Source organism: Sphaeramia orbicularis, chromosome 8 (assembly GCF_902148855.1).
Source record: "Sphaeramia orbicularis chromosome 8, fSphaOr1.1, whole genome shotgun sequence".
NCBI classification, from domain to species: Eukaryota; Metazoa; Chordata; class Actinopteri; order Kurtiformes; family Apogonidae; genus Sphaeramia; species Sphaeramia orbicularis.
The window spans coordinates 50,535,747-50,562,841 of NC_043964.1; the positions used below are offsets into that span (position 1 = coordinate 50,535,747).

General features: G+C 38.1%; 1 long non-coding RNA gene across 2 annotated transcripts; it reads right to left on the reverse strand.

Annotated features, from left to right (window-relative positions):
• On the reverse strand, positions 1–26,670 carry LOC115423934 (uncharacterized). Of its 2 annotated transcripts, XR_003936028.1 has the most exons (5): positions 26,536–26,670; positions 26,367–26,447; positions 25,526–25,636; positions 13,285–13,288; positions 1–12 (listed from the first exon to the last, which is right to left on the reverse strand). It is a non-coding gene; the product is annotated as an uncharacterized LOC115423934 (long non-coding RNA). The 2 variants fall into 2 exon arrangements; XR_003936027.1 differs by lacking the exons at positions 1–12; positions 13,285–13,288 and having other exon boundaries at positions 25,117–25,636.
• Positions 26,671–27,095: the final 425 nt, after the last annotated feature.

The window sequence follows — 27,095 nt, forward strand, 5'->3', positions numbered from 1 at the left end:
TCTGCAGATTGTCTTATATAGTCTTATATCGGGTAAACAGGTCAGCATCTGATCTGCAGCAAAATAATGTCAACACCAGCACATTTAGAGACAGGCACATGTACCAGTGTTGTGGTGAAATCTGTAGAATTTAGAGAATAAACCTCAAAAACCTGAACTAACACTTTTAAAGGAGTCTGTGGAACAGATTTAATATAGAGTTAAAGCAATGTCCAAGCATGAAAGATTTTAAAAAGAGGTACAAAGACACAATTTTTCAGAGGTACAGGGATGAGGGAGGGCTTGGGGATCACTGTGTGATATAAAGATGTACAAGCATGTGGTAAGTGTGTGTAAATGTATGTGTAAGTGTGTATGTGTGTGTGTGTGTGTACAGGGTGGGGAAGCAAAATTTACAATATTTTGAGGCAGGGATTGAAAGACATTGTATGACCAATTAGTTTAGTGAAAGTCATGAGAATTTATTTGCCACAAGAAAATTTACATAATAGAAAATGTTTTTATTCTCTGTGTCCTCCTTCTTTCTCAATAACTGCCTTCACATGCTTCCTGAAACTTGCACAAGTGTTCCTCAAATATTCGGGTGACAACTTCTCCCATTCTTCTTTAATAGTATCTTTAAGAAAGTCGACATTGCTGTGTGATGTTCTATTGGTAGCATGTTCTAAAACGTTCCAAATAGCAGAATCCAGAGGGTTTAGATCTGGGCTAGAAGGCAGCCATAAACATGATTCCCAAAAATTGCTAAAGTTGGATTTGTTGCTGTTGTCAACAAGTGTTTTGGTGTTCTTGTGTAAGATTTTAACTTCAAATCTTATTTTACTGCATTTCTAACGGTCTTGTTGTCTACCTCAAGTTCAATTGCCATTTTTCTCATGGATTTGGTTGGACCCTTTAGGATTTTGGATTTGAGAGCTTTAATAAAACCTTTGGTACGTTTTTTGTTGCTTCCTCCACTTCCAGACTTTCTGGTAATAGTTTTGCTCATAGTCATTCTCTTCTTTCCATTATAAACAGTCTTTATGGACACTCCAACTATTTTTGAAATCTCCTTTGGTGTGACGAGTGCATTCAGCAAATCACACACTCTTTGACGTTTGCTTTCCTGATTACTCATATGGGCAAAAGTTTCTGAAAAGGTATGGATAATAGTGTTAGGTATGATTATGACATCAATATATGTTTGGTTTCAAAACAATTGACGTAGTGCCTGCTGAGAAAAAACAACTAAATGTTCATTGTAAATTTTGCTTCCCCACCCTGTATATGTGTAGGTGTATATGTGTAAAGATCTATGTATGAATATGTATTGACATATATGTGTTATTGTATTGTGTGTTTATGTAAATCATATTATATTTGTTCATAATAATATAAAGCCAGAAACCTAATTATTTACTAGTAAGTATCAGTCAAATTATGGCATAGTGTATAGATATGATTAGACGAGGACGGTTATTATTGTTATTAATTATATAAGGAGAAGGGGTGGGAGTTTATAAGTTGTACTTCTTCTCACTCCTTTTCGAATATGAATTATATGTCTGATGTTTAAGTGTTTTGTTTGTTTATTTTCTTCTGTTTGACATTCATGTTCGAAATAAATACATCAATCAATCAATCAATCAATTAATATTTATCTAAACCCACTTTTATTATGGTTCGTACAGTTTGAATTTGAACCCTCCAGGTGCTGCAAAACTATCTTTATATTCATTTACTTAAGTACAGTAACAAAGTGCTTATACTTCATTACTTACCACCTCTTAGCATCTCCAAAATGGATCCCTTTCAGCATGATAATGTCTGTAATACTAAGAAATAAGAACATGTGTAGTAACAAAAAGTAGATGTTACATTTATTGAGCAACAAATACTTGTGATCATAACAAACATTTGGAAATCAGACATGTTTAGGTGATCATTTGTTCCATTCACTTCTGAATGTAATGTATAATTTTTAAACCTTCTCAGCTGGCCTTAAATTTGAACATCTTGTCCTCCTCATAGATTCTAAAACTTGATATATTTGATGCATAAATATAGTGTGTTTAACATATTTCAAGCAACAGAATCCACAAAGTGGGCAAGAAGGTTCTTTTAGATGTTAAAAGTCCAACCCAATGATTTTGCTGTTTTTACAACATGATATTCAAATGAGTTTAGGTCAAAGGTCATGTTTGGTCATTATATGGAGCTGGATACGTATTAAAGGCACTATTTAAGTGTTATATGCATGAATGATATAGAAGTTAATAAAACTGCATCAGAGCTTTGATGTAATTATTAGAAAATATTGCTGGTTCAAGGTGATGGTAAATGGGGGTGAGTTCAGCATCTGGAGGTTTAGTGAGTTGGAGAAGATCAATATTTGGCATCTGGGGTGCTGTAAACGGGGGTAAAAATGACAAATTTATGGGGCCCAGCATTCCCAGGGGGCCCAGTGGATATAGGTTAGAAGTTGTGAAAATTTTGTGTAAGCTCCGGAGTAATAGAGAGGCATAGAAGGCAGGAGTCTGATGTCCAGAGTTAAGCCTCTCTCCTTCCTTCATCATCATCACTCGCTTATCCATATAGTTTTGATAGTGTTTATCGTATAGTTCCATAGATGGTGGAGGTTTCTATTATTTGTACTAAATACTGTTAATACTGGTTATATAGTAGTAGTATTAACAGTCATGGGCCTTTGTTCTGGTTTCTAGTAATTATACTAACACCAGCTGATCTACTTTGACAGTTCCAGTTCAGTTATCTGTGCATCAACTGCATCCATGTGTCTCCCCCTACTTCCCCCCTTCTCCCCCTCTCTCTTCTACCAGCTTGATATGTAAAGTGTCATGAGATAGCTTTTGTTATGATTTGGTGCTATATAAATAAAATTTGATTGACTGATTGATTGATTGATTGATTGAAGTTTCATTTTTGGTTTTATGCCACTTGTGGTAGTTACGACGCTTATGGAATGCACCTCTATGTATATACTATACCTCCCGCCCCTACCTGACCACAAATTTACAGATACTTTATTTTATGAAGGGCCCACAACATTTACCTTTCATGGGGCCCACAATTGTTAGCGGCGCCCCAGTATGGCATCATAAGATGGATCCTTCTAGGCATGTAGACATGTCCCTACCAATATCCATCCACTACTGTGTAGTCACTGTCAATACAACCGCTGTCCGTAATGTTTAGACAGTGATTCTGGCACTAGGGATGGGAATCAATAAGAATGTAGCGATTCTGATTCCATTATCGATTTTGCTTATCGATCCAATTCTTTATCGATTCTCTTATCGATTCTCATTGGGTGAGAGAATAAAAGAGTACAAACAGGTGTGTTTGCATTAACTGTCTTTTATATTTTCATCTCTGCACAGAAAATATACCATATACAGTATGTACAAATAATAATAACAGATGATGTCGGGCCCAGTTTGGGGGGGGTACAGTGAAAGTGAAACTAAAGACGCTTTACTAATTCCTCTCTTGTCGCATTTCCACTATGTGGAACCAGTTCGACTCGGCCCGTCTCCTGTTGTTGTGCACATCATTTCCTTTCCCCTACCTTCGGAAACTTGTATTTGAGGGGGTATGATGTTTGTTGCCTGCACCAGAACTGGGCCCAGTGTTCACTCTGCCGCTACATTCACAAGCGTTGCAAAGTAGCGAATCAAATACGTGACATTCCTGTAAATGAATCACATGCTGTGGACAAATGTTTGAGCAGATTGGAGGGATTCCACCCTTTTGGAGAAATGGAAGCTTTGCAAGTGTTACAAGTGGACCTGGTGTCGTCTTTTTAGACGGCTTCTGTCTCAACACCATGTTGGCTACGTTCTGACCAAAACAATGCAGTGTACGCGTGAAGTCATCACGCATGTGCTACGAAGGCGGTCTCGATAAGCAGAATTGTTAAGAAGGCAGGCAAATGATTCCAAGGAATCGAGCTACTGGGACTACTCGATTCCTATCCCCATCTGGCACACAAAGGGTTAACAGTTGGTCTCTGCTAGAAGTCCCGCCTCTAATGTAAATATCGCTCTCTGATTGGCTCTTTGGTTTTGCTACCGTACATATGATTGGCCGTCCCCACTGTCACTCCATCTATTTTCAAAAGGAACCTGCTAGTTGGACCGCTTATGTAAGTTGTCAGTATGTTTGCCATTTGTTCTGTCTGAGTCACATCAGCCAGACGGATTTGAATATCAGTGGAGTCATTTACATTTACATTTGTACATGTGTCTGTTTGAGTGCGTGTGAGTCCAATAATTAGGATGTAAAGGATGTCAAAGAAAAGAAAACTGGTCAGAGGACAGTTGTTCAGGAGTCAAAGTGTAAGTTAGTTCAAGGGTACAGAACTGTGGAGGCTCAACACAGATACTGAATAAAAGACATTATTTAATGCCAAACAGATACACTTTTTAAAAAGTTATTTTACTTGTTATTTTCATGTATGTCTATGGAAGAGCAACTGTTTAAAAAACACACATAAAGAAAATTTGTGGGGAAAATACAGTAAAACCTCAGATTCTAAATGTGATTCTAGATGTGATTTTATCCATATTTTTGGGGAATAAATTACATGTAATAATTGAGAGTAAAAGCCTTTTTTGTTCAGGCAGTAACTGTACCATCAAACTGTATGATCAGTGTATCCCTAATCTGTTCATATGTCATGAATCAACATATTCTTGTCAGATGACAGACAGTAGAGAGGAGGAGGAGGTAGAGGAGGAGAGGCTGGAAATTCACAGTTGAGTTTAAAGAATGATGCATATGTTAGTCATGAGAATAACTTTGCAGAATGCAGTAAATTCTTGTAGTGTCTTTAGATATTCAGATATGCATTATAAACATGTCAATTACTGAATTATTTTTTCTGACTGTGATTGCTTGTTTAATCAGCTCTACATGATGGGAAATTATGAAAATGCAAAAAAATAAAAATAAACTTTCAGGAGTGCTGCCTTGGAGCACTTTTGTGTCCCCACTAATGTCAGAGTCCAACCTACTCCCTTTTGCTTCTAGGAATCAAACATTCAACTATTTCTGAGTAAGTCTATGACAGTGGGACAGGAAGGGACAGAACGGAGACAAACCCTTAATACCATGTTCGAGATGTAATGTAAAATTCTGCAGAAGTACTCATAGAAATTGCTTAAAAATATGGAGAAACAAGGCTTGTGACAACCTACTTCCTTGCAGGATTCACTTTATTAAACTCCTCGAAGATGTGATGTAACCTGGACTGTGTCACCGGACAATTTAACAGACATTTTTTCTACACACTCTTTTTGTTTCTCACTTTCTCAAACTCTGTGTGCTGATCGATTGTCACTATGTGTAACTCCAACACCTCCCCCTCAACACACACACGCACAAACACACACACACACACACACACACACACACACACACACACACACACACACTTGTGTCCTACTTATTTTTCTTTTCGCCCCTCAATTATCTTTTGCTCTTTGCTCGGTCGCTGTCTCTTTCATCTCCCTCACGCTGCCGCTCTCTGCCCTCGTTCCTCCTCTGCTTTTGTCATCCACTTTCTATCTCTTTATCACACACACCCCCCTGGGGGAAGAGAAGAAGAAGAAGTAGCACTTCCCCACCGCCCTGCACACATAAATGCCTCTGCCTCAGATTAGCACATAAAACTGACAATAGCACACACTGCTTGTAACACACACACATAACGTGCACATACACACTGTCCCTCTGTTTCTCTCAGAAGACATTTTCATGTCACTAAAGAATCGAGACATTCCTGTGATGTGTTTAGTTGTTTTTTATATTCCACAGGCCTGCCTCTTATACCAAATTTAAAACTGATGTACCCCAAGGCTCGAGTTTAGGGTTTTCCTTCCTATTTTTTATTGCCTCACCATTGATTACATTTCAGATTTCTCCGGGAAAATGATGCAGAACTATCTTGATCATGTGTGCTGTGACTTCAACTGACTCGAGCATTTTACAAGGAATTCTCACTCTAGCAGTTATGTAAAATATGTATTATATGAAGCTATCAGTCATACATACTGATTTACCCTTGACCCTCCACTGTATTATATGTTGGAATGCACACCAAAAGACATATTGTATGGAGACAGTCTATATATTCTAAGAGTATTATTGTTAATGGCAAAGAAAATGATAACGGTTTCCTGGAAGAAGACTCAACCCCCCCCTCAGTACAACAATGGACTGAAAGAAAGACAGAGACAAATGTACATAATGGAAGAAATGACAGCACAATTGCAATTGAAAAAGGATATTTTTATGCGTAGGTGGACTTCTGTGGCGCAGTATCTGTTGAAACGGCAGTTGTTTTCTGTTTAGTGTTTTTGTGTTTTTTCTTCCCCTCATTAACTTTGACTTGTGCAATAATTTTTTTTTTTTTTTTCTTTTCCTACTTGGGAATTAACTGGTACAGTAACTGACATTGTTAAATGAGCTTTTTTGTCAAGGAGTGTTCATGATTGTTTGTGATCAATGTTTGAACTTGATGATCAATAAAATTAGTTTAAAAAAAACTGCAGAAGCTGAAGAATAGAATAGAATAGAATAGAATAGAATAGAATAGAATAGAATAGAAGATACTTTATTCATCCCCTCAGGGAAAATTCAAGGTGTCCAGCAGCTCAAATAAAATACACAATCACAACAGCAAGTAAAACTTTGTATTTTAAAGTAAAATAAGAAGAGTTTAAAATAAAAATAAGATAAGATAAGAGGAGCAGCACAGATAATGTATTAATCTATATGTTAGGGAAATCTTGTGTAAAAGGATGTAAATATGAGCTGATCTCACTAAATTAAAATAAAGTAAAGCATAAAATAAAATGTAAAGTATTAGTAAATGGTCTGATAAGAGTAGAAATTTGAATTACAAAAAGGTCTGACAAATTCAACACAGGAAAATTCTATTCAGAGTCTAAAGTTTGTCTAGTTTGACTGACCTTTAAATGGTTTATCTTTTGTTCTGCATCTTCTACTTCACACATCAGCCCATTAATTGCATATTAGTTTAGCTTTCTAAATAAATGTATTTTACTTTCTTGTGTGGTCACCATGTTTTGGCCATCTGCTGAGCCAGGCTGGGAAAACCAAATGTAAATACTTCTAGGAATTCTACTCAATCAGTATACCTATCAACACCCTGGGGGTACAAGAGAGCACAAACACAGCATTTTTTTTTGTTTTTTTTTGTTTTTGCTGAGTCAAATGTTTAATATTTGATGTCAGCAGTTGCATTGACATGACATGTCATAAGTTTCATGAAATGGTTACACCTTCTAAACTCCAAGCTGTCACTGCCTATGCTGATGGATGAACAAAACTTCTACAAGTGTAGGCGACAGACTTACTCAGCAGAGTTACTTAAAGGAGGAATATTTTGCTTTTTTAAATGGAATTATGCATCTGAAAACATTTCCCTGTGGTCTACATAAACTGTAAATGCTCTGCTTGGGTCTGAATTCTTCATTAATTCAACTCCACAGGTCCATCTTCAACCCTATTTCTGAGTAATGAACAAGAAAGGTGGTTTAAAATACACATGAGCCACTTCACCCCCCACCCCCTCCAGGTTGTTGGCTGTGCTGCTCTGTCCCGTTCAGCCACTTACATTCATTAATACAACCAATAACTGAACATTTTAGGCAATCGGCTTGAAGTTTGGACATATTTTCAGTTTGGACTACAACCACTACTGCTGAGAATCAATTATGTCATACTCAGAGAAATGTTTGTTGGAAGTCTTGACCTTATATGTGCAAATGTCGTCACATAACTAGGTATAAAACATAACAAATTAAGCAGGTATTAAAACGGGTTGTAGAGATCCACTCGACTTTTGCCAAAATGAATATAAAGATAGTTTTGCAACACCTGGAGGGCTCAAATTCAAACTTTATGAACTATTTATTGCCCAAATATACAAATAATTGAACCAAAGACTAATAAAAGTGGGTTGAGATAAATATGACCCCTTTAACAAAAGAAAGAAAGAAAGAAAGAAAGAAAGAAAGAAAGAAAGAAAGAAAGAAGAGCTAGTCTGCGCGTAGACACAGCCGATGAAGGTGATGCAGTTGTGACAACACAGACAGAGCTGGTAACCTGTAATCTGACAAATATTAGGTGTGTGTTTTTCATATATTTATTATTAAAGATGACATGATGCAAAACAGGTGCACAGAGATCATCAAGAAATACCTGTTTTTTGTAACATCAAATATTAGCAGTAAATTGACAACTGCAAACTCTCCCCTCCAAATGCTGTAGTCTCAAGTCCGAACACTTATTAATAGTAGTAGTAGTAGACAGATGCACTTGGCACACACACATTGTTGCTCTACACTTTTTTTTTTTTTTAGTAAATTAAGGTTTTGGCCATTTTGTGAAGTCATGTCATGTTCTGTACACAAGGCCTTTGTTGGTAATGTTTTGCTATTAAAATTGCTTGCAGGTCACGAGATGAATGTTGGCGTGTGTATATGTGTAACATGTATATATGTAACACATACGATGTGTGTGTGTGTGTGTGTTTATGTGTGTGTGTGTGTGTGTGTGTGTGTGTGTGTGTGAGAGAGAGAGAGTAAGACAGACAAGAGCTGTCACTTCCTGTAAAATGTTACATTTTCCTCATCCCCTGTTCCTCTGGGTGTGTCTGTAATATCTTTCTTCCTATGCTGTGAAACACTTCCTGTGAAATTTAAGAATTGCTTACAGGCAAAACACTGCGGGTAACACTGTTTTTCAGACATAAAAAAATGTGTGTGGGCTGTGAGGAGTGGGGACTCAATGGTCTCTTAAATAACAAACACTGCTGGATGTTAATTAGGCAATTAGCTCTGTATCCATGGATATGGAAAGGAAACCTGGTCTTTTTTACTACATGGTGTTTGTCACACTGTGAAATCACATTGATTATCAGGCGTTGTTCTGTATTTGACAAAACTGATTTTCCACATTTTGTAACTTGGGCTTTATAAAGTTTAGCTCAACATGCATTATTTCTTGATTTGTCTCTTCCTCGCATGAAAAATGCATTTAAAAATGAAAAACTGGGCACAGCTTCGTATTTCTGATGCCTAATGACACATTGAAATTCTAGAAATAACAATGTTACGCTGTCTGTGTAGACTTTTTAAATGCTACTCTGGTCCCATGCTTCAGATTTTTACCCCTGGGCCGACTGGCCAAAGAGGTATTGTAGTTGTTTTGTCATCTGTCTGTCCGTCCATCTGTCCATTTGTCTGTCCATTCTGGCCGAGGGTATTAGTGCGCAGCACATTATGTTTACATACAGTCTAAGGACCAGAGTCACAGAGAATAGATTGTACCTGCTAATTATATTGTGAATTGCACTGCATTTGCCTTCTGCTCTGTTTTCAGGGCCTATTCCAAAAACTTTTTTTTAAAATATCCTACTCAACCTTAACCCTTTCATGCACAGAGGTCACCACAGTGGACAGCTATTCTACACCTGTTCTCTTGTATATTCATCATGGGTTTTATTGTTTTAGTGCCATATCAGCCAACACAGTGGACACTTATGCATCATCCTATATAGTGGATTTCATACCGTTACTGTAACTATGCTGTTCTTGATAAACCTGATCTGCAGTGACATGTTTTAGTGTAAATCAACAAACAAAACTTTTTTTTTTTTTTTTTTGCATATTATCTCCATGAAATGAATAATAACTAGTATTAGAGTGTGTTAAAATGTGGGAAAACATGTGATTAGCAGCATTAAAAATGTTTTTATTGCATACTTTTCCATATCACTTTCTGATATTAGGTTTTAAATACATGTTTCTTTGCTTGAAAAATTAAATGCATGGGGTCCGGCTGAGTGGACGGTTTTGTAACTCCTTAAAAAAAATAAAAACCTAAATCTTACGTTTTTTCATGCCTAAAGAGCAATAAAAACACACAAATATTGTGACCAATGTACTCATAATTGCATGAAAGGGTTAAAATTGTGTGGGTTGCTCTGTTTGCAGATGATTCAGGGCTCCTTGATGGAGCTGGCCCTAAATTTCCTATAAGACTTGTTAGTAAAAACACTCTGACACAGTCATCCAGCCACATACATTTAGAATTTAAATTTAAATCTCAGCAGAGTTACTCAGGGTGTACTCAGACCTACTTCGTTTGGTCAGTTTAAAACAGATCAGAGTTTGTTTCCTCAGAAAGTCCAGTCTTTTTTTAGGTGAGAATACAAACATGCAAACTCTGATTTGAATCAAACAAGTGGACTGAGATCACCTAGCACAGGGGTCAGCAACCCTGGTCCTACAGAGCCACTATCCTGCATGTTTTAGATGTATCTCTCTTCTAACACACCTGATTCAAATGATAAGCCTGTCATCAAGCTCTGCAGAAGTCTGATAACAGCTGTCAGGTGTGCTGGAAGAGGGAAACATCTAAAACATGCAGGACAGTGGCTCTCTAGGACCAGGGTTGCTGACCCCTGACCTAGAAGAAATGGTCCTGCTTCCAAACAGATTCTGGGCCGGTTCACTTCTGGTGTGAATAAAACCGGCCTTGAGCTGAAACAAACCAAGGAACTGTGCACCTTTTTGTGCTTGAGGAGCCACCGTAGCCACTGAAAGTAGCTAAGCCTCATGGGTAGCCATAGCCATGAGCCTCGAACACACGTGGACCAATGAGGAGACTGAATGTCTCATTGACACTTGGTCAGATGTCCATATTATGAAACTGGCTCTGAATGAGCTGTTCTTGACAGTTAACGTTATTTTTGTAAATTTGTGTCTGTAAAAATAGAATAGAAATAGAAATACATATTCTGAAAATAATAACTGCACATAGGACCCCCATGTTTGCTTTCATCAACACCAGTCATCTCTGATTCAATTCAGTTTAATTCAATTTTATTTGTAGAGCCCTATATCATGAGGAGGTTGCCTCACAGGGCTTTACAGAATTAGTTGGATATGAAAACAAACAACAATCAACAAACAGTAGATGAAGGAAGTAGATTAGTGTCCCGGGCATCCCCCTTCCTTACACTCTCCTTCTCGGCAAAGAAAAACTCCAAAAACCCAGTGGGAAAAGAGAAACCTCGGGGAGAACCACAGTGAAGGAGAGATCAAGTCCCATGGGTGAACATGCTGTAGAGGCACCCCACCCCCAACTTTTCTGTCCAATGCCAGCGCAGTTCATCACATGTGTGCTTCTGTTTACAAATGTTGGTCCAATAGCAAAAAGTGCAACAAGAATGTGATCTGACCCAAACGAAAAAATTAAGTCTGCATTCGATCCAAATCAAATAAGCCAAAGGAGCAAAGGACTTTCCAGGTGTGAATACAGCCTTCGATCCTTACCCTGCACAGTTTGCTTCCAACATATCAACATATGTGGGATTAAATGCTTGCTGCCTAATATATCCCAGTCAACACTGTAACTACTTCACTTGTTTGTGGTCATAAAGTTAAGGCTGACAATAAAACTGATATTGAGCAGCTGTCAGTTTAGACAGTGGACACCATCGCCACAACCTTCTGATTAAATGCTACTCATCTCTGCTGAGTAGAAATGATTTAATTGTATTTTATTGTTGACATGTGTTGACATGTGTCTGTTGACATGTGTTAAACAGCACCCTACACACAAATGCTTTCTGACCTGAACTGATAATGTGAACATGAATTTGAGATATATGCTGACTTGATATACATTATGAAGTCAGTCATGTTTATGTGCCGATCGTCAATTCCTGGCAGCAGGATTCCAGCCTGCTGAAGTAAATGCTGGAAAATCAGCTCCCGAATCAGACACGTTTAACTCTCATTGTTATTCTAATCCTTGCTGTGGGGATGTGGAGATAAGCAGCCCCGGTGCGTGAGTCAAGTCCACATCAAATGCAATATCCATATTGTTCACTGCTGAATGCTGTTTAATATAGTGTGGATAACCTTTGTTTTAATGCCCATTTTATGTCATTTCACTTAAATTGGCCCAATGACAAAATATTTTATTTGCTAACAAATTAGATTTTTGCACAGGAGTGGTTACACAGAAGACGTACAGAAATAGGACAGAACTCAGCCATGATGGATGGTTTGATGTTGACTAAAAATGAAGTTTGAGGTTTATCTCAAATGCATTAAGGGTAGCATCATATCAGCAGAAAAAATCCAAGCACAACTAGAATATTAACCCATAAGGACCCAGTGCTTCTTCTGTGGCAGTTCCCAAATTAATATTTCTATGTATTTAATCATACTTAACTGATTTATAACCATTTATTATGATATTATCTTGTGAATTTTGTGGTTTTTTAGTGTAAATTATGTATTTTAAGTAAGTAATTTTATGATCATGTAGATGTTCATAAAAGCTCAGATTAAAGTTGTGTTTTAGTATATCAGAAACAATGAAAAGGAGGAAAAAGTGACATTTTCAACAAAATATATCATTTATTGAACATAAATCCATTATGTCCATCCACTGTCATTGATCTTGAGTGGAGGCTTCTTTTATTAAAGTCACAGGAACATGGGCATTTGCAAATTACCTAGAACAGTTTTTTTTTTTTTTTTTTTTTTTGAGTTTTAAGCTTTAAAAAGCACCAGGAAGCAATGATTTTGAACAAAACAAGCTTTTTTTCATTCATTCATTTATTTATTTTAAGCAGAATAAAATTTTAAACATTTTTTGTGTACAAGGAACTAATATCAGAGCAAATACATTAATAAAGATGATCAAGACACAATAACAGTTGCCATGTACACTAGTAATAACAAAATAAATTCAGTATATACGGCTCATAAAGGAGTGGGAAGAAGAAAACTTATTAAATCCCACCCCCATCTCACATTTATACAACACAACACATGACTTTTGCTTCCTTAATGATATAGTAGTATAGTTAGGGTTAGGGTTAGATGGGTTACACACACACACACACACACACACACACACACACACACACACACACACACACACACACACACACAATACACAGAAAGGAAAGCATGCCTTTGTTTGTCTTTGTTCTTCTCTTCTATTGCCTTATAGAGTATATCTGCGCTAACCTTGACCCTTTCAGCTCCTGCTACTGTTCTGGATCCAACAGCCTCTGTCGTTGGGACTTGTCTCGTCTTTCCTCTTCCAGTTTCAGCCATTTTCTTTGCATGTTTTGCAGTTGAAAAGTGTCTGTGGAGCGGCCACTTTCGTTCATGTTCCACCACAGTATTGCAGGCAGTGCAGAATAGTATTCTTCCGCTTTTGTGTAACACATCTGGAAACTGACTTCCACGAACTTTGGCAGTGATATTTGTTGGTAAATGTGAATGTTTTGAATCGCACGTGTTCATCTTCTCAACCATCAACAAGGAAATGAACACAATGACGTACACGTTACGTAGATAGGGGTGGGCGAAAGGGGGCTAAGGTGATTAGTCAAATTTGCGGAAAATTCACGGTGATTGGACGAAATTGCAGCGCCGCGCAGAAGTCATGGTGATTGGTTGAATTTGCATTAATAGTTGCGATCACAATATTGTGAATTCCTGGAGGGACTGGGTAATGTTTCCATTCATTTGGCGAGTTTGGCGGCGATCAGGCCTGTGAAGGTCTGTGGTGAGCTCGGACTGGGTCTGACGTGAGCTCGGACCCAGTCCGAGGTGAGCTGGGACCTGGACTGTGGTGAGCTGGGACCCTGTTAAAATCACCCAGCATACCTCACAACATTTGAATATGGACATAAAATTGTCCCTAGCAGATAGTCAGGTAATGTTTCTATTCATTTGGTGAGTTTGGCAGCAGTCGGACCTGTGAAGGCTGAGGAAAATCCGTACAAACGCCCTCCTGTGCTGCAACATCGATCGGACGGACATCGGATGAGCACAGAACGTGCATTATATAGTAGGATGGATTGGTAGGGTTAGTGGATCAACAGGTATTATACAGTTTAGATCAGTAGATGCTTTTGGTCACCAGTGGCTGTTTGGGTCTTTATTCCTAGTGATTTCAAAATATTCAGTGGACTGTGGGAGACAAATGAATGACAGCATGTGGACGGCATGTGTGATAAAGCTCTTAATTTGATTCACACAACTACAGCACAGTGTGCAATTGCACTGGAGATTGGCAGGGAGATCAGGATATTTTATTCATGACACCCTAAAGGCCCTTAAAAACAAGTCAAGGACCGAGTAACTCAAACAAAAGAGAAAAGGGAATAGCGGACCACTGAAGAGTACACACTGGGTTATGAGAGAGAAACACAACAGAACAGAACAAGCATGAGAGCAGAGAACAACAGCACACGAAAGCCCAGTGGAGCATGTAACCATACATCACATCACATCATAAAGGACAACAAAGACTAAACGCTGAAGCCAGTTTGTGGTTCAGTGCCTGAGACACAGTTCCACAGATACATTTATGTTTGTATTTGTATTTTTTCCTTGTGTAAAGATTACTATTTAGCTGTTGCCAAAGTATGAGATTAGAGACTTTATTCCACCACTAATAGACACCCAAAGACAATACTCAGACCAGTATATGATCATGACAGCATATTATTTACTTTCACTTGCTCTATGGTTTTTGGCAGTTTGGGTCCTATTAAATGTGTTGTGACAAGTCGCATTCATTACATGATGATAAATGAAATACCTACATTGTTTTTTGGATAATTAAAAAGTTGTTTGTGCTTGACAACTTAGGTTTGTTCCAAACATTAATTGGTGGTTGGCTGGAACCTAAACTTGCAAGTCCTTTGTTGTGTGAGGTAAAAAATAAGCCTCTTTTCCACAGTAGTCTGCTTTAAATAAGCAATAGCTTCAGTTTATTTCAAAACAGTTTAAAGACACATAAAGTTGTGACATCACCGATAAAGTGTACACTATTATTGTAACTCTAATGTAACTCTAAGGCTCAATCCCAATTCACCCCTTGGCCCTCCCCCTTACCCCTATCTCTCCATTTTGCACATTCATTTGGAGGGGTAGGGGTGTCCTGATTCTCAATGAGTCGGAGGGGAAGGACTAAGGGGGAGGGCAAGATTTTTCAGGACCATGCAACAAACAGAGGGGTAGGAGAAATTTCCCATAATTCTGTTCAAATCATCGGCAAGATGGAGGTAAACACAGCAAAAAAGTGTAGCAGTGTGATGAAAGAAACACAGAAATGTAAGTATTTTTTTCGTGAACCACTTAATTATTTGATCGGCCGCTTAATGCCATTTCAGTGTGTTATAGATCGCATTTAATAATAATAATAATAATAATAATAATAATAATAATAATAACAATAATAATAATAATGGATTAGATTTATATAACGCTTTTCTATGAATGCATATTCAAAGCGCGCACAGTGGATCCATTTTTCATCCACTCTCACATTCTCCCTCTGGTGGTGGTAAATTACATATGTAGCCACAGCTGCCCTGGGGCAGACTGACAGAAGTGTGCCTACGGCCCATCCGACCACCACCAAACATTCAGACACATTCATACACCAGTGTGAGTAGCAGCACTGGAGGCAAGCAGGCATTTCTGCAGTTTGTGGTTGATAGACACAAAAAGATGACCAAAGCCCATGGAACAGAGACAGTTACAGCTGCTGACGGCATGGGGAATTCTTTTGGAAACAAAGTTGTCGCATCTGCTTATAGTGGCGTCGTTGACTGCTGATGACGTAACAGGTTTCAAAGGGTTGTCTCATTTCACAGGGGAGTGTTTCAACCCCTACCCCTAACATCTCTGTTTTAAGGGGTAGAGCCAAGTGCAAGGACCAAGGGGGAGGGGTAAGGGGGAGGGCCAAGGGGTGAATCTGGATTGAGCCTAAGGCTAAAACAGGTCACTGGTGACCCAGTGGATGTTGGGTGCATGTTTCTATGGCCACTGTGCTGTGGCGCTCTCCAAGGTGCTGCAGACAGTAGCAGCAGCAGAACTATCAGCACCATGGAGAGCGCCACAGCAAGAGCAAAACTGTACCATTTAATAGTAGAAACTTGGATGAACGTGTCTTGTGATGAATATTTTCAGTAATCTAGAGGCATTTCTTTATTGATTTATTAATTTAGGTATGTATTGTATGACTTAGATGTTAATGTATGGATTCAAAATTAGGTAATTCTCACCAGTGTGACAATGTTGCCTTTTTCCTGTTTGAAACTATCCTTATACTTTTGAACTTCAAGAACCTGTGTCAGCTGATCTCTACCAAATAGTGTCATAAATCTTTATCTAATGCCTAGTTCAGATCACAAAATCACAAAAACAAACAAACTGTGACAATTTGAACTGTGTCTAAATCATTTTTTCTTCCGTCACTCCAAAAATGTTCACACAAGAGTGAAACATGCATTCGCTGCATCTCGTTTCATCATTTTGATGTCTCCTAACCACTTCCATGTGTGCACAATTACGCATCCAACCCGTTTGCACCTCCTTTTGAGACATGGTAAATGTAGAGTGCCGTTTCTATGAGCAAAATTGCTTTCGGGTTTGATAAATCACTCTGCGTGTGCTAAATTAATATACTTACATTTTCTCCTCCCACCACAGGCACAATTGCGTGTAAACTCCTCATATTTCATATTCATTGTGGCAAATGTATCAACTGGATGCAGACGCGCTATTTTGCACCTTTGAAAGACACAACTCTTAGTGCGCACTGTTAGTAAATCAGTTTGTACATTTTTTTGCAGGTGCAATGAGTTTGGACACGTTTTAATACACGCAAACCTTTAGTAGATCCGGCCCTATGAGCAAGAAAAATCTACTTGTATTATGGCCATTTACACATGAGACCTCTTTTTGGAAGATCTCTTTCTGTCTGTGTTTAAGGTGTGCTGAGCCCCTCCCTCTGAGGGCCTCACCACACCCCTCTGCACCTGAGCCTATATAGACCATATAGACCATTATACAGCCAGTTCATCGTCCCTCTTGGCCTTTCTGCATGAGGCTGCCTATACCCTGTGTTTGTTAGAGGGTTGGCTTTGGTTAGCCTTTAGCTCATTATCAATGTTGTTGTGATCCAGATCTTTGTCTTACCTGAGTGAAAGTTTTGTAGAGATTCTCTGCTATTTATTCAGTAACTTTTTGTCCTGGTGTGTGGACAGCCAGGGAGCTTCATGTTTGTATCTTTTATTTCTGCCACTTTGAGTTTCTTTTCTATAGGAAAGTATGTTTTTTTTGTTTGTTTGTTTTTTTAGCTGGTTTGGCCCCGGAGACACTTATGTCCCATGACTTGTTATTTGTCTCTCGTATTAGTGTAATAACTACACTGAACAAAAATATAAATGCACCACTTTTGTTTTTGCTCCCATTTGTCATGAGCTGAACTCAAAGATCTAAAACTTTTTCTGTGTACACACAAGGTTTATTTCTCTCAAATATTGTTCTCAAATCTGTCTAAATTTGTGTTAGTGAACACTTCTTCTTTGCTGAGATAATCCATCCACCTCACAGGTGTGGCATATCAAGATGCTGATTAGACAGCATGATTTTTGCACAGGTGTGCCTTAGGCTGGCCACAATAAAAGGCCACTCTAAAATGTGCAGTTTTATCACACAGCACAATACCACAGATGTCACAAGTTTTGAGGGAATATGCAATGGTCATGCTGACTTCAGGAATCTCCACCAGAGCTTTTGCCTGTGAATTGAATGTTCATTTCTCTACCATAAGCCATCTCCAAAGCTGTTTCAGAGAATTCATGAAGAAGACTGTGCGAGGAAAATGGTGGTCACACCAAATACTGACTGGTTTTCTGACCCCCCTGGACCACCCAATACAGTAAAAGTGCACATTTTAGAGTGGCCTTTTATTGTGGCCAGCCTAAGTCACACCTGTGCAATAATCCTGCTGTCTAATCAGCATCTTGACATGCCACACCTGTGAGGTGGATGGATTATCTCAGCAAAGGACAAAGGAGAAGTGCTCACTAACACAGATTTAGACAAATTTATGAACAATATTTGAGAGAAATAGGCCTTTTGTGTACATAGAAAAAGTTTTAGATCTTTGAGTTCAGCTCATGAAAAATGGGAGCAAAAACAAAAGTGGTGCGTTTATATTTTTGTTCAGTGTATAATGTGACCTCTTCAAGGGTCATGTTATTACGCATATCCACCTTGAAAAATTGTATGGGTGTAACACATAACATGACTCTATCGCTCATATATACAGTTGACATATAGGTTTTAGTGCATGTGATAAAAATGTGATTTTATGGTATTAGATACAGTGGAACCTCGTGGTAGAAGTACAACATAGTGTGAGAAATTTATTTTATGAGCTGCAGCTCTTGAGAATTTTTGTCTCGTAATACAAATATAAATCTGTAGTACGAGCAGGTGCTCCTCTGGGATGCACTTGGTTGGTCCATTTTCAGAACATTTTAAAAAGCAGAACAAAGTAGATTTCTCTGGATATTTTGTAATGAAACCACCTGTAACTGCAGACAATGATGAAAGTGGGGCCAGAAAGAAGAATTTCTGGCATTTTCTTTCTCGCTTCACTTAATTTGTTCTACCCGACATTTTACTGGAAGAGGACTCTCCTTCCAGAGAATAACCCTCCTCTTCCTCCTCCTCCCCCTTCTCTTTCTCCACTGTCTTTCTTCACAGATCATCTCATGTTAAAGGTAAAGAAGTTAATAAAAACCAGTTTATTTGTTTTTATAACTGGATGCTTCTATGAAACTGGGTTCATTTTGGTACCTGGCACTTTTAAGACCCAATAATAAAAGAGAAATTTAGACATATATCCCACCAGGATGTACCTAATGATGACCTCAGGTAAACGCAAAAAAAAAAGAAAATTATACTCCTGCTCTGAGCCATCCCAAATTATCCATCCATCCATCCATTCTCTTCCGCTTATCCGGGGCCGGGTCGCGGGGGTAACAGTCTAAGCAGGGATGCCCAGACTTCCCTCTCCCCAGACTCCTCCTCCAGCTCTTCTGGGGGGATCCCGAGGCGTTCCCAGGCCAGCCGAGAGACATAGTCTCTCCAACGTGTCCTGGGTCTTCCCCGAGGTCTCCTCCCGGTGGGACATGCCCGGAACACCTCCCCAGGGAGGCGTCCAGGAGGCATCCGAAACAGATGCCCGAGCCACCTCAGCTGGCCCCTCTCGACGCGGAGGAGCAGCGGCTCTACTCCGAGCTCCTCCCTGGTGACTGAGCTCCTCACCCTGTCCCTAAGGGTGCGCCCAGCCACCCGACGGAGGAAACTCATTTCGACCGCTTGTATCCGGGATCTTGTCCTTTCGGTCATGACCCAAAGCTCATGACCATAGGTGAGGGTAGGAACGTAGATTGACCGGTAAATCGAGAGCTTCGCCTCTCGGCTCAGCTCCTTCTTTACCACAACCGATCGGTACAGCGACTGCATCACTGCAGACGCTGCACCGATCCGTCTGTCAATCTCACGCTCCATCCTTCCCTCACTCGTGAACAAGACCCCGAGATACTTAAACTCCTCCACTTGGGGCAAAGACTCCCCACCGACCCGGAGAGGGCAAACCACCTTTTTCCGGTCGAGAACCATGGCCTCGGATTTGGAGGTGCTGATCCTCATCCCGCTCGCTTCACACTCGGCTGCAAACCGCCCCAGTGCACGCTGAAGGTCCAGGTTCGATGAGGCCAACAGGACAACATCATCCGCAAAAAGGTTTGGGGACCACAGGATTTCATCAATGCTTTTTGCGGATGATGTTGTCCATCCCAAATTAATGAATTTTTAATAAAATATTAGGACCAAAAATAGGACCCAAATTGGGACAGGAAAAATTACCCAGGTGTCAGTGCATTAGATCTCGAACACATCGATTAAAATGGTTTTATATACCGCTATACTTGACTTTCCCTCAGGATCAATAAAGTATCTATCTATCTATCTATCTATCTATCTATCTATCTATCTATCTATCAAAACACTGAGTTAAATTTGCTGATCCTAGTGGTTTTTCTAATCCAGGCATGTGGATTTTTCATGAATCTCAGTCTCATTCCAGGTTTTGTATGTAACCCACTGTGTCCACTTGTGTTACATGCAGAACCTGCCCATTTAAACACTAATAAATTGTGAGTGATTTTTGCAACAACAGTCAATTTTGTGAAACTCAGTCTTGCATATTTACTTTGATTCCCAAATGTACCTGTGAGAGAATAATGAGATATTCGAAAAAAAAAAATATTTCCGTGTAATTTTCATATCCTTTTTACCCTGTTACATGCAGATTTTTGTATAAAAAAAAAATAATATAAAAAAATATATAAAAATGTGTTTTATCTGAAAAATATTTTCTTTTTTATCTCAGTAGGTATTTATTTTTAAAATAGACCCAAAGTGCTTCCAAACTTGCTCTATAACATTAGTCTACATCTGGTCTGAATTTTTAGTCCCCATGTCCTGTTTATAGGACCAGTGTCATAGAAGCGTCCATTTGCTATTTTCTCTGTAGCTGCATTTTATCTGTTTCAAAAACCCTGGTTTTTTGGGGGCTTGAATGGATTAATCATATTTCAGTTCATTTCAATGGGGAAAACCGTCTGGTCATGGAACAAATTTAATTCATATTGTGAGGTTCCACTGTCTTAATGTCTGGTTACTCAATTTGAATAAAAAATATCTCTTCATAATCAAAAAAATTAAACTTCACCGACTGAAAAGTGACATCCAGCTATATAATATTTATAGTATATTATGGCGTTTAACTTATTAGCCATGAAGCGCAGGCAATAATTCATCGTATACAGTATATATTCTACTTTAGTCGTATGGCTGCCATAACAAAAACATGAATGCTAGTTTTCATTTTCTTTGGACCTTTGGATGTAAGTTTCTTAGATTCTTGTTGTGTGCTCAGAATATTGGGGTGATTCTGTCAAAATAACATGTTACAAAACATGAATACCTATGATTTTTTTCCCCCTCAAGAGATATTGCTTGAAAAAGACTGCCTATCTGAAAAGTCTGTACTTTCAAAACAAACCCCATAACAAATGTGGAGATAGCTGCAATCCTTTTTTGAAAGTTTGTTTCTGTGAGTGCTTTTATCCTGTGCAGATCACTGAATTCTGCACTTTTACAGTTATCTGTGTAGCTTTGGACAGCATCACATACACCACCATCATGATTTCTGAATGCTGATAAAGGTTTGGCATGGCGTCTGTCATCTCAATAATCACTGTACTGCAAAATATTCTTTTGGTTTTAGCACTTTGTGGTTTAGACAGCCAAATCTTATTCCAGAAAATGTGGCTGATGTCTCCTCCAGTCAGACACAACCGCCTTCTACTGGATGTATTTAAAGCAGTAAGGTTTATATCCAATCACAAGAATGTACTTGCATAAATGGGAAATTAATTGGAGAACATGTAGATGAAACTGCCATCGGCCAATGCGCTTGAAGGAGGCCTTGGAAAGAGAACTTTGGCCTGTATTTACATGCTTTATTATCTGATACTAGTCGTTAGTTGTTTGTCTCTATCATTTTAAATATTTTAATAAAGTTCTTCCCGGGCTTATCACAGATTTTCCCAGGATTATCTCTGAACCTGCTGCGGTGGTCCTGCCTCTCTCCTACCTTCATCATCATCACTCGCCTATCCTCAGCTGCCTCCATGTGTCTCCCCCTACTCCCCCTACCCTCCCCCTACCCTTCTCCCCCTCTCCCCCAGTCTCTATCTCTATCACTCTCTCTTTCTCTCTGTCTTTACTCTCTCTCTTTAACCCCAACTGGTCCTGTCAGACATCCATCCTCCAGGAGTCTGGGTCTGCTCCATGTTTCTGCTGTTAAAGGGAAGTTTTTCCTCGCCACTGTCACCAGTCACAAGTGTTTGCTCCTGGAGGATTCTGTTGGGTTTCTGTAAATTGGCTTAGAGTCTGGTTTTGACCAACTCTATATATAAAGTGTCATGAGATAACTTTTTTGTTGCGATCTGGTGCTATATAAATAAAATTTGATTGATTGAGTGATTTAATTGGTTTTCCCCTGTAAGTCGCTTTGGAAAAAAGCGTCTGCCAAATGCATAAACATAAACATCAACATATCTGCAAAATTAAAACTGGGTATTTTGAAAATCATGACCTTGAGTTTGACCTTTCAAGGTCATCAACGGTCAACAAATGAAAGGCCATATGTGACTTCTCTTCAGTGAATACTACTTTGTTAGTCGATATCTGCATCATTTCACAGATAGAAGCCATTTAGTGAATTTACACACACATGACATGAACATTTTCAGCTGTTATAACTCAGAAAACAGAAGTGATAGAGGAAAACTAAAAACACACTATTTCCTACTTTTCCAAGCTGAACATTGTGGTAGACATTGTATTCGTCTATGTTAAACAGTTCTGTGAAGTTATAAGTGAATGGGAATTGCATAAAAGTGTTGGAAATAGTGATATTTTCTACCATAACTCTGAAATCAGAAATGATACAGAAAAATGAAAACATACATCATATCCTACTTTTTCAGGCTTCATAATGTGGTACTAGTCCTTTTTCTCTATCTGCAAAACTGACAGAGTTATGGGCAAAAACTGAGTATACTGAAAATCATGACCTTGTGTTTGACCTTTGTAGGTCATCCAAGGTCAATAAAATTGGTACCAAATGAAAGGTCATATATATGTCGATAATACAAAATTAGTTGATGTCCGTCTCAGTTTTCAAGATAGAAGCCGTTTTCTCAATATGCAAATTAGGAGCTTGACCCCAACTTTGGCCTAAATCTCAGCTGTACTTTGGTCTGCTATTGACAAAAACTAATCAAGTCGACTAGAGACCATGGCAAATTATTTGGTCATGGTTTGATATCAGTAACACTTGAAATGTGACCACTACTGTAAAGCACAGACAGACAGACAGACAGACAGGCCTGACCTGGAAAATCAATTCAAACAGTCTAAAACAATTACAACTTTTAAAAAGATGCGCTAACTAACTCTATTATTTAAAAATACAGAGCTCAGGATCGACTAAAGAAAATACTTGTTTAAAAGACTAGGATCAATATTGGTAGTAGAGATAAAGAACATGATTTACCTGAATAAATTAAATATGTATTCTATTCCGTTGTATATTCAGCAATGATTACAATGAAAATTGTATTGTTTGTTTGTTTGTTTTCATTTGGAAACATTGTGTTAATTGTAAATAGGGTTAGGCAAAAGAAGTCTGAACTTCAGTCTAAACCCTTTCAGTCACATTGGATACGGACCACTGGATATGTTGTCTTTGTTTGTTGTTCAAAGTAATTAATGACAAATAAACTACTACTACTACTACTACTACTAGTATTTCTACTATTACTACTACTAGTATTATTACTACTACTACTACTACTATTACTACTACTACTATTACTACTATTACTACTACTAGTATTACTACTACTACTACTACTACTAGTATTTCTACTATTACTACTACTAGTATTATTACTACTACTACTACTACTACTACTACTACTATTTCTACTATTACTGCTACTAGTATTACTACTACTACTACTACTAATAGTATTTCTACTATTACTACTACTAGTATTATTACTACTACTACTCTACTACTATTACTACTACTACTATTACTACTATTACTACTACTAGTATTACTACTACTACTACTACTATTACTACTACTATTACTATTACTACTACTACTGGTATTATTACTACTACTACTATTACTACTACTACTACTACTACTACTATTACTACTACTATTACTACTACTACTACTATTACTACTACTACTACTACTACTCCTACTACTATTATTATTATTACTACTACTACTACTATTACTACTACTAGTATTATTACTACTACTACTACTATTACTACTACTACTACTATTACTACTACTAGTATTATTACTACTACTACTACTACTATTACTACTATTACTACTACTATTACTACCACTATTACTACTACTACTACTACTACTACTATGTACTACTACTACTACTATCACTACTACTACTACTACTACTACTACTATTACTACTATTACTACTACTAGTATTACTACTACTACTACTATTACTACTACAACTACTACTACTACTACTACTACTACCACTATTACTACTATTACTACTACTACTACTATTACTACTATTACTACTACTACTACCACTATTACTACTATTATTACTACTATTACTACTACTACTACTATTACTACTCTATTACTACTACTATTACTACTACTACTACTCTATTACTACTATTACTACTACTACTACTACTACTACTACTACTACTACTACTACTACTATTATGACTATTACTACTACTACTACTAGTACTACTATTACTACTACTACTACTACTACTACTAGTACTACTATTACTACTACTACTACTACTAGTACTACTATTATTACTACTACTACTACTATTACCAACAGACAGACAGACAGACAGACTGACCAATATGCTTCCCCTTCGCTCAGGCAACAGTTTTGTACTTTCTCTACAGTTGTGGTCATGATTGTTTCATCGACACAACTGAGTAAAAACTGGGGTTGACTGGATGTTGAGTACCATAAAACTAGTTTGTAGTCAGACAAAATCTTTAAAACATAAACATATGGGGCGCCGAATGTAAAAATTCAGTCACTGTTTAAAGGTGACATTTTGTGAACATTTAGCTCACTTTTCTCAGATTTAGCTCATCTTTCTTTATTTGAGACACAAATTTGTGTAACACTGCATGTTCTTTAGATTTATTAAAAATGTGTACAAATGAAAAATAAATCCTAAATCTAAATGTTAAATCTAAATGTAAATGCTAACTCTAAATCTAAATGTTAAATCTAAATCTAAATGTTAAATCTAAATCCTAAATCTAAATGTTAAATCTAAATCTAAATCCTAAATCTAAATGTTAAATCTAAATCCTAAATCTAAATGTTTAGAAAATATGCAAATTAGGCAGGTTGGCCCACACCCTTTGCCTCAGCCCCGCCCACATCACCGACAGCAGAAAGAAGAGACATGGCGGGCTCGGAAATCAAGAGGGCAGTTATAGCCGGCGTACGGGCTGCCCTTCAGGGCACTGCTCCACCGGTGCAGTTGTAACCAATTTTAGAAATATAAAAGTGAATTACAGTGTAATAGCTGATTGGACTAATTAAAAGATCTGGACCAGAATCAGAAGAAACTAAATTCGGAAGGAGCCACTGTACTGAGCAACAATAAAGAGGCAAACGCAGGAGTAACAGTTGAGTAGCCACTCTTATAATTTTTACAGTGGATAAAGTAAATTGTCAAATTTGTACAGAATACAAAAATAATAACCCAAACAGTCAGAAAAAAAGAAAGAAAAAAAATATCGTGTGCACACTTGAAACAAAAATGTCTGTTGGGGCCCTTAAATAAAATAGAAGTTTTTTGCAGGTTTTCTTGTTGTGAAGTTATTGCAAGTTCACCTGATTCCAAAAGTCCTTGCAGTGTAATGTAAGTGTATCATATGTGTGTGAATGAGTGGGTACGTGGATATCTCCTCGGTGCTGATCTTTCTTCAGGGTGGTTGGCTCGCCATCTATCACAGCAGGAAGTTTGTCCTGAACCTCGAATTCTTCCGTCCTAAAAAAAAACCTGACCTGTAGACAGGTCACATAATTTACATTCAACACCGTCCATTCTCTGATGCATCATTAGGGATATCAAATGTCAAAAGATGTACACCATAACATCTAATTCTGACATAAATCTTCATCTCTATTCAAAATCTCTATTTTAGTTGTACAACGTTCAGTCTTAAGTGTATCATTTATGAGAACTAAACATTAAAGTGCTCACACATTTACCTGTTCATGTGAACAGTGGTTCAATAATACTTATGGTAAGTAACCATTAACATTCAAAATATCATTTATAACCATATCAGAACCATGTGGAAAAAACATAACCGTACACATTTTGAGTTAGACACAGAGGTATTAAAGAAGTGTGCTTAATGTGCTCTTACACTATAGGCCTATTCATGTCAGAGAACTGCACCAAAAATTACCCTCTAGTTACCTTAAACTCAGTTGAAATAACATAACTTTTCAATAATTTGCATAATACAAAATAAAATATTCTTTTACATTCATTACAACATGCCAAATTACTCTTTTCTCCTTTAAATTGACATGAGAAAAATTAAACACTTCCCCTTTAATTACATACACATCAGCATAAAATAATAAACACAATGTGCATATAAAGTATTTCACCATTATTCACTTCAGTTTGCTCTTATAAACATAGTAGCACTACTGTTTTTTTCAACATCCAGAAAACCAGAGGAAAATTGCACCATAGCATCTAAAAAGACACATTTCTCACCGTTGCTCTCCGTGTATCAAAGCGGAGCCTGCCGATGTCGGACCTCGCAGCGGCTCTCTGGATGAAAGGTTAGCAGTTAGCCTGTTAGGCACAGAGCTAGCATTAGCATGGACGATGGCGGTAAGCGCCAACAAGTTTTTTTTCCCGCCGGATAATTGACTCGTCTTACCGACGTAACTCTCTCCTTCGTTCAGTCACTCGGCTCTGGACCTCCCGTGGGTGAGTACTCCGATTCTCTCTTTTCTCTTTTTTTCACAGGTAAACTCTAGGTTTTTCTCCCGCTTTTCTCTTCCTCTTAGCAGGCAGCTACCCTCTCTCCTCTGGCTGAGATCGGAAAAAGACCGGAAGAGCAACGCACCTGCACTTTGCCTCTGAGCCGACAGGCTGAGCGTGGCCTGCGTAGCCTCTGATTGGCTGCTGAAAAACTAGGTACCCCTCGTGGGACCATGCGAGCTGAGCGGTGCATTCAAATGCAATAGGAAAATCGACACTTTGACGATGCAAAATAAATAAAGAAAATAAACAGTCTCTCCTTTTACTGTACTCTAATAAGTGTGTGTGTTTTACACCTGGCTACACAGTCCACACCACAAACGGCAAGTCAAGCGGTTGAATTTCAACTTTTTAGCTCTTCATGAACAGAGTTACCGCTAACTTGAAGCGTGAAGCTGGTTCTGTAAACGGAACCAGTTCCGAGTTCTGAAAACGTAACTGCTCCGTTTACGGAAC